The sequence below is a fragment of the Peromyscus californicus genome, unplaced genomic scaffold (assembly GCF_007827085.1).
Source record: "Peromyscus californicus insignis strain IS unplaced genomic scaffold, ASM782708v3 Scaffold_4__1_contigs__length_199733344, whole genome shotgun sequence".
NCBI classification, from domain to species: Eukaryota; Metazoa; Chordata; class Mammalia; order Rodentia; family Cricetidae; genus Peromyscus; species Peromyscus californicus.
In genome coordinates this window covers 146,264,391-146,272,862 of record NW_026294562.1, presented here as the reverse complement: position 1 = coordinate 146,272,862, position 8,472 = coordinate 146,264,391, and the positions used below count along the sequence as shown (strand labels likewise).

Here is an 8,472-nt window from a genome sequence, read left to right as displayed (position 1 = left end):
AGAAAGGAATGTTAGTAAAAAAATAAACAACCTAAAGTTTTAAAAAATATTTCTGTCTTCCGTGTATAAATGTGTGTATACATATGCATTCACACAAGCTCTGTATATATGTACATATTTTCATATATCTATTAATGTTTTTATTTTTTACTTTTGTATTTTCATTCCTTCATGTTTCTGTTTGTTTTTGTATCTCTAGCTTCATTTTCAGTGCCTGGAATGAACCTCGGGTGTCACACGTACTTCACCTCTGGTTCCGCAGCCCATTTTCCTTCACTCTATACCTTAACTCTGATCCCCTCTTATTTCCCTTTATAATTTTTCTTAGACTTATTTATTTTATGACTTTATGTGTATTAGTGTTGTGCCTGAATGTATGTGTGTTCTTGGTGACCTTGGAGGTCAGAAGAGGTCTTCGGATTCTCGGGGACTTAGCATTACAGATGGTTGTATCCTGCCTTGTGGGTGCTGGGGCTCAAACTCAGTTTCTCTTGAAGACGGGGAAGTTCTCCTAACTACCAAGCCAACTCCCTAGCCCTTTTTATAATTTCAATTTTTCTCTCTCTCTCTCATCTTTATTTTCTTCCTTAAAATCTTAATTTTACTATTATGTCCCTTCTAAATCCTACATTGCCTTTTCCACCTCTGGCTAACAGTCGTGATGATGGTGTTGTATTTGCTACTTATATTACATAGTTTCTAAGCTGCTTGTCTGGTTGGCTTTGATTTATCATTGTCACTGATCTTTACCTTCCTCCTTCCAGGCATCCATCTCAACCCTTTCAGTGTATTGATCAGATGCTCTATCAGTGAGCTATGCCCATAGCTAGCTGAAAGAAACCTGATATTACTGAGCTCACAAGTATAACTCCCAAAAATCTTGGCAGAGCCGCCTCGAATGCAGAGCCAAGTGTGTTCAAGCACTGGCCACACATAGGCTCAGTCTGTGAAAGCGATTCTGTGCCCCACTCTTCCTCACAGTCAGCAGCAGAACAGCAGGCCAGGGGGATAGGCCAGGGGACTGAATTGAGCATGGGCCGCCCAGGCCTCAGCTGCCTGGCAGGTGTTGCCCAGACTGCAGAGCTGTGCAGGGAGGCCCGTGCTCCCTAGAGTTCTGGTTCCTCTTTCTCACAGCACTCTGCCTGCCCTGCCCTGCAGCACGCTTTCAACTCATGGAGTTCTCACCTCTCTGCAAGCAGCGTACCTCGTCTAAGGTCTGCAGGGAGGCCAGGCCCTGGGTCACCTGGATCAGGAACAGTGGAGGCAGTGCCAGTTCGTCCTCTGCACCCACCTCTGGAGGTCCCGGCGGCAATCTCGAACAGAAGTGCCTCCGCCCTGATTCACTGGCGCGCCAGGCTGCCTGGCCTGATGTACAACGCTTGCCCTGTCAGTCACCATCTTGGAAATATCTTAATAGTTTTTCTTATGTAAAAACTACTTACAGAGACAAATGGAGTGTTTTATTTATGTCTGAGTGGGTGTACCGGTGTACCCATACGTGTTGAGGACAGAAGTCAACCTCTTGTGCCCCAACTCAGTTGAATATATACCATTGACCTGGGACTTTGAAATTTAGTTTAGGCTAGCTGACCTACGTGCTCTAATGATCTGTCTCCTTTTCCCGGTGCTGGGATTACAAGAATAGGACATCATGCTCTTATTCGTGGGTTCTAGCGCTTGAACTCAACCCTGGTGCTCGTCCAGGAAGCATTACATCAACTGACCTGATTTCTGTCTTTTTAAAGGCTGTATATTCAACACACACATTTCAATGGTTCAGTTTACATACACACTGGGTGTTAGTTTTTTGTCTCTGTAATCAAAGTACCTGACAAGTTAAAAGACTAAGAGTTTATTTGGCTCAGTTTGGGAAGTTCTAGTCCTTCGGGTGTGCAGGGCACAGTGGGACAGAGTGGAGCAGTTCCTGCCAAGGCAGAGAGGATCAGAGTGCAACTCGGGAAACAGCCATAGAGACCAGACCCTCCAGGACACTCCCCAACAACCCACTCCCCACCTTCTAAAGTTCTTTTTCCCCAAGCACTATGAAATCGATTTTAAATTATAGATCAAATTTCCACATTTTCAAGGTTCTGGTTTTTAATTCATCCATACAGTTTGGTTTGAGTGAATAAGCAAACATTTTACTGAAGAACCAACACAATTTGAAATTTAGTCTCATATTTGTTGTGGCCTCTGCCAGACCCACGCATTAAAAATATTCTATTTTGTAATCTGAAACACTCTAACATGACACATCAGCCATTTTTTTTTGGGGGGGGGGCCTAGGGGAGTTAGGGTCTCAGGTAGCCCAGGCTGGAATCTGGGGCTTTAGGGTGCAAATGAATGTTGGTCGTACTTATCTCTATCTCCTGATGCCTATGCCTCCACCTCCCAAATAATTATTGATTTTTAGATTGTTTTATTTGTTATTATGTGTTGCAATTTGTTATCACTGTGTGTATAGTTTTCCCACAAATGTGCGCATTATGCTGAGCACAGCCTTCCCAAACACTGTTGTCCACCCTTTTCACCTCTCCTACTATTCCTCTTTATCCATCTGGACAGTTTTACTTCTGCTTTAATGGCTTATAAACATGCATGTTTTCCCATGTCTCTACAAAACTAAGGAACTACATATGAGATAAAACATGTAATAATTATATTGAATATATGTCTCGGAGGTTTAGAGCACAGAGTGTTCTTGAGAGGACTCACATAGTGGCTGAGTCATCTACTTCCAGGAGCTCCAGCTCCCTCTTTTGGCCTCCCTCTTGGTGCACAGACATATGTACATAAAACACCCATGTACATAAAAAAAGCAAAACAAAAACAAACAAAAAAACCATAATGATATTTCTTGCTGAGACTGGCTTAGTTCCCATAATATGGTTAACTCCAATTATATTCATTTTCTTGCAAATACTGTAATTCATTCTTCTTTGTGATTTTTTAAAAATCCATTGTGTACATAAAGCATATTTTTCTTCCTCTCTTTGTAGCTTTTTCTCTTATTTTTGAGATTATAATATAATTGCACAATTTCTTCCTTCCTTTCCTCCTTCCAAACCTTCCTAACCATCCCTTCCTCTCTTTCTTTTAAGTTCAAGACCTCTTTTTTCGTTAATTGGTGTTAGATGCATAAATGTAAATACAGCCTGCTTGGTCTGTAGATGGTTACTTGTATGTATGTTTTCAGGGCTGACCATTTGTATTGAAAAACGAACTTAAACCACATTATCTGCTCTTCTGTTGTAGGAGACCTAGGCGTCTGCATAACTTGGCTGTTATAAATAATGCTGCAATAAACACTGTGTGCAAGTGTCTCTCACATTTATTGACTAGGAGTGCTGTGGGATGTCTTTCTGTATGCTGTGAATATGTGTTGCTACCACTGGTTAATAAACTAAGCTGCATTAGCCTATGGTAGGGCAGAATGGAGCCAGGCAGGAAATCCAAGAGAGATAGAGAGAGAAGAAAGATGGAGTTAGGCAGATGCTCTGAGCCACTGCCAGAAGAAACAAGATGTGAGAGAACAAGTAATGCCATGAAGTCACGTGGCAAATCATAGATTAATAGGAATGGGTTGAGTTACGTTGTAAGAGCTAGCTAGCAAGAAGCCTGAGCTATAGCCATACAGATTGTAACTAATATAAGACTCTGTGTGTTTACTTGGGACCGAGTGACCACAGGACCGGGCAGGGCACAGAAAAACTTCTGGCTACATAGGAGTCCTTGGGGCAGACACCAGTAGTATAGGTGTCATATGAAGGCAGGAACTGTCTGCGGGAGTTAAGGGGGAAGGTCCCAGGGTGAAACTGAAATCTGCTCACTGGTGGACAAAAGCTGGCATTAATAGGAAGAGTAAGGTTAAAACAGCAGAATCTGCAGGGCTGAGGAAGACAGAGCTTGTAGCTGGGTGTGAGGTGTCCAAGTTAGACAAAAGCAGGGACAAGTCTCCGGGCCAGTCACAGCAGTCCAACTGCCTTTGAAGTCCTTCAGGAGCATCTCAAGGTTCTGCTATCCTTCCATGTGTCCTGCCTTCTAAAACGGCTAATTTCAACTGGTTAAACTAGAAGATAGCACCTAACAAGGCTGCACTCATTTCAGGAGAGACCCCAGACCCTGTTAGACAAGGAGTTAACTTTGAGGTATCCAAAAAAATGATTAGCTTATGCCTATATTTTGAAGTGTTTTCCTTCTTTTCCCTCTAATAGTTTCAGGGTTTCTGGTCTTATATTGAGGCCTTCTGTTATTTTAAGTAGCTTTTTGTGCAGAATGAAAGCTCAGAAATTAGTTCCTTTCATCTGCAGTGGATATCAAGTTTCCCAAAACCATTCATGGAAGATGCTCTTTCCTTCAATGTATAGTTTTCCATCTTTGTCAGAAATCAGGCGATGGGAGGTGGCTGGGTTTGTATCTGGGCATTCTATTCTGTTCCATTCTTTTGATCTTCATGTTTAAATAATGGGTTACTCGGAGCATTTCTCACGTATGTTTGTCTCATTCAAAGTCATACGCTAATCCTATTCAAAGTCATCAGCTTACCTCTGAAGTCCATTCTGGCTTCATTTGTGTGTGGGGATTTGTGTCATGCTGATGTAGTTAACTCTTCTCCTCTAAGACCACTTTGAAAAGACTATTCGGTGATTTTCCGTCTACCTGGGAATGCTCTCATTTCTCTATTACCAAACATGCCCCTGCTTTAAGTGGTACCTGGCAAGCACGGAAGCAAGGGCCGTTCCTGGCTAGCTCAAAACTCACACCAAGGCGCAGGGCAGGGTCCTGCTGGCTGCTAGTGTCTGGAGGAAAAATCCCGGTGTCATCAAAGTCGGAAGCACTCTATACCCAAACTCTCTGGGCCGGGAAGCGCTCCTTCCTCTGAAAATGATCCTCTTCTGCCCTCTCGTGGCAACGTCCACATCTCGAGCACTGTCAAAGCAGAGGTAGGCAAAGAGGGCTGTTCTGAGACTGAGTCCACGACAAAGCGAGGAGCGGAATGATGTCCCTAGGGTGCTGTTATTTGTGGATAAAGGCTGGGATGTACGCAGCTGCAGCTCTGCTGGGCCTGTGAAATAATGGAAAGAGGTCCTAGAAAGGAACAAAAAAATCCACGGTGCAGGGAAAGTGTATGGGACCATTTTGTGTCTCATAATGCTTTGTTTGGGTTTTTTGGTTTTTGGCTTACCCTACAGATCTTTTGCTCATATGCTATGGTTTCAAATTTCATGTTTTGAAGGGATTTCTATGAATGCCAATGTGTGTGTGTGTGTGTGTGTGTGTGTGTGTGTGTGTGTGTGTGTATGTGTGTGTGTTTCTTGTGCTTTCTCTGTCTGTTCATTTGTTTAGCCCTATTCAGGTTTGTTTGTTTTCATTTTGTCTTAATTTATTAATTTTATTTTTATTTTCTTAAATGCCTGTTTGTTATCTAATGAGAGAGAGCAAGAAAGGATGTGGATTTGGACAGGTGGGGAGGATCTGGAGGAGTGGGGAGAAGGGTAAACATAATCAGAATATATTGTATGAAAAAAATCTATTTTCAATTTTTAAAGATGGCCAAAAAAAAATTGGCTTGCCCACTAACAGACAGTCCTTTGGAAAGAGTCGTGACCTATGAAGTGGTCGCCACTCAAAGAACGCTTCCTCCTGCCTTCTCACTTGTGAAGATGAAGAACATCTTTATGGCCTTTCTAAAACATTCTTCAGCAATACCAACTGTGCCTCCTCCTCCCTAATTCCTTCTTGGTAAATGAATCTTCCAAAAGTAGGGTACAAGCATTTAAATGTCATTTATTCAGTTTCATTACCTGCAACAACAACAACATACACACACACACACACACACACACACACACACACAAAAAAAAAAAAAAAAAAAAAACCTAGAGCCCCTTCAGACATTTGGGACTAACACTTTGACTTCTGTGAAATTGTACTTCTCTACACACTGTCTGTGAAGAATTCACTGGAACACAGGTCACCTTGTAATGAGAAACTGAGAGTGTATGGAAACACTGCAAAGAAGCTCCACTGTCTGCGTTCCACCCTCCACATCCAAAGTAGCCTGGCACAAACTATTCAAGTCAGCTAAGTCTGAAATGATGTTTGAAAAGCATCGCTCGGCATTAATCCTCAGAGGACACATTACACAGGACACAAGCAAGTGTTTGTCAGGAGGCCAAGGGTTGCCAAGTGTTGGGGAGGGAGCCCCAGCCCAAAGGTTGATGCAGTCCTCCAGAGACCACGGCATCCTTTGGGGACTTTCTTTGGAGGACGTAAGTAAAAGACATTTTTAGGAACTAGAGATGGAGTTTATTTGTAGGGCACATGCTTAGCACGTGTGAAGGCCTGGGTTCAGTTCCCAGTGTGCCCACATGTACACACATACACACAAACACACAAGAAGATAAAATTGCCCAATTCACATACAAGGAGAGGAAGATGCATTTCTGGTCTTACTCTGTAAATCTAGACAATGTATTGTAATAAAGATATAATGAATTCATGTCCCTTTTCAAAATGTAAACAATTGACAATAGTCAGACCCGGAAGTTTGGAAGCCTATGTCCCTCAAAAGGAATGGGGACTAAGCAAATGATCAAAAAAGAATCAGTGCAGTTTAACGATGGGGAGGGGACTTGGGATCAATGGTGTGAACAATTCCCTCTTGCTGAAATGACTAAGGCAATGCCATACTGTTCTGACCCTGTTTGTGTTTGCTTAGACAATTCTCAGCCCTCTACCCCCCACCCGCAATGATCACATCTTCCTTGGCAACACATTTGAGACTTCCATGGCCTTGACTATGGTCCAGATAGATTAATCAAAATAATTGGCAACTTATGTCTAGAATAATTACTATGTTCTTCCAGGAATAATCGTTTCAAGATTACTCTAACTCTCGGCTAACTCTGATGTATCTTTGTGGGGTTTGCCTTTAGAAGGCTGTATGGGCACCAAAAGACTTTTCAGGGGCTCAAGCTGCTCTTAGTCTGGTCATCAATAGAAAGGACATAAACTCCTAATGGACTTAATTAGCATGGTTGTCAATAACGATCTCCCGTGAATCATTGCCTCTGTGTCTACTCAGTGTCCAAAGGCTTTACTAAAACTTTATTTCTGGCCTGTGTTGGAAGATCTGTTACTCTGGTTGTCCTCTAAAGTTTCTATTCCTCCCATCTGCCCCTGTCCTCTGAAGTTTCTGCTTCTACTCTACTGCCCTCTGAAAGCGCTGTGGCCACCTTCTCACTGACCCCTGCCACCTAGATATCCTTCCTGGGCCTTTAGCTTTGGCTGCTCAGTGGCCACAGCAAGCTGCCACCATCATGCCACTTCTATATTTCTGTGACTGCTTCAATGTGGACATCAAAACAAACTCCCAGCTTTCCTTTGAGGAAAACCATTCCCTTAACTTGGCATCAAGGCTTTCGTCCAGTTGTTCATTAAGTTTTTTTCCAAAAATAACTAATGTTGGCATTTCAATTGAGCCTTGAAGGGTCTTGGTCACAAAGTCCACTCATGAGCTGATCAAAAAGCGCTGGTTGAGCAATATGGCCCCCGAAATGCGTGCCAGCATGGCTGCCAAGGTCTCCATAGTTCCCTTCATTTTGGTCAGTTTCTTAACTGACTGCTTGAAAAGGCCGACGACTGTGGAATCAAAAGCCTGATGCCTTCTGTGCTAGACACTTTACTATATCTGTTGCAGAAGGGACACCTATTCATTTAAATTCCATATCCACTTTCTGCTCCACCCGTGCTAACTGATACTCTTCCTTGTGCTGATAAAAGCAGGTGTAAACCCATGTCCCTTCCGCTCTGCCTGCCCACCTGATAGATGGAAGTGGAACTCCACATCCTTTGATGGACAGCTCTGCATAACCAGGTCAACCTCAGGGACGTCTAACCCACGTGCAGCAATGCTGGTTGCCACCAAAACCCCAAAATTGCCACTTTGGGAGCCTGTCAGGGTGATTTCCCTTTGCTTCTGTGGAATGTCACTATGTAATGAGTGGATGTCTCTTTTACACATGTATTCTGTCGCAGCCCCTGGGATTCTTTTTTGGCTTCACAGAGTACACTGGGATCACATCCCCAATAACTGTTTCCCTTTCTATCCATGACACTTAATAGCCAGGTGCTCCATGGTTATGGCTGTTTTCTGAGTCTTTTTACGCATCAGGTTCACCTATCATATGTAGATTTCATATATTTCTTAGCATTAAACATTAAACACTGTGGTGGTTTGAAAGAAAATGGCCCCCATAAGGAGTGGCACTATTATAAGAGGTCAGGCCTTGTTGGAGGAAGTATGTCATGTGTGGGCTGGCTTTGAGGTCTCCTATGCTTCAAGCTGCACTCAGTGTGACACCAAGTTCACTTCCTGTTGCCTGTGGATCAAGATGTAGAACTCTCAGCTCCATCTTCTCCAGCACCATGTCTGCCTGCATGATATCATGTTTTTCACCATGATGACAA

The 8,472-nt window shown here is 43.0% G+C and overlaps 1 pseudogene; it reads right to left on the bottom strand.

Moving 5' to 3' along the window:
• Positions 1–7,083: 7,083 nt before the first annotated feature.
• On the bottom strand, positions 7,084–8,223 carry LOC128123971 (nucleolar RNA helicase 2-like; annotated as a pseudogene).
• Positions 8,224–8,472: the final 249 nt, after the last annotated feature.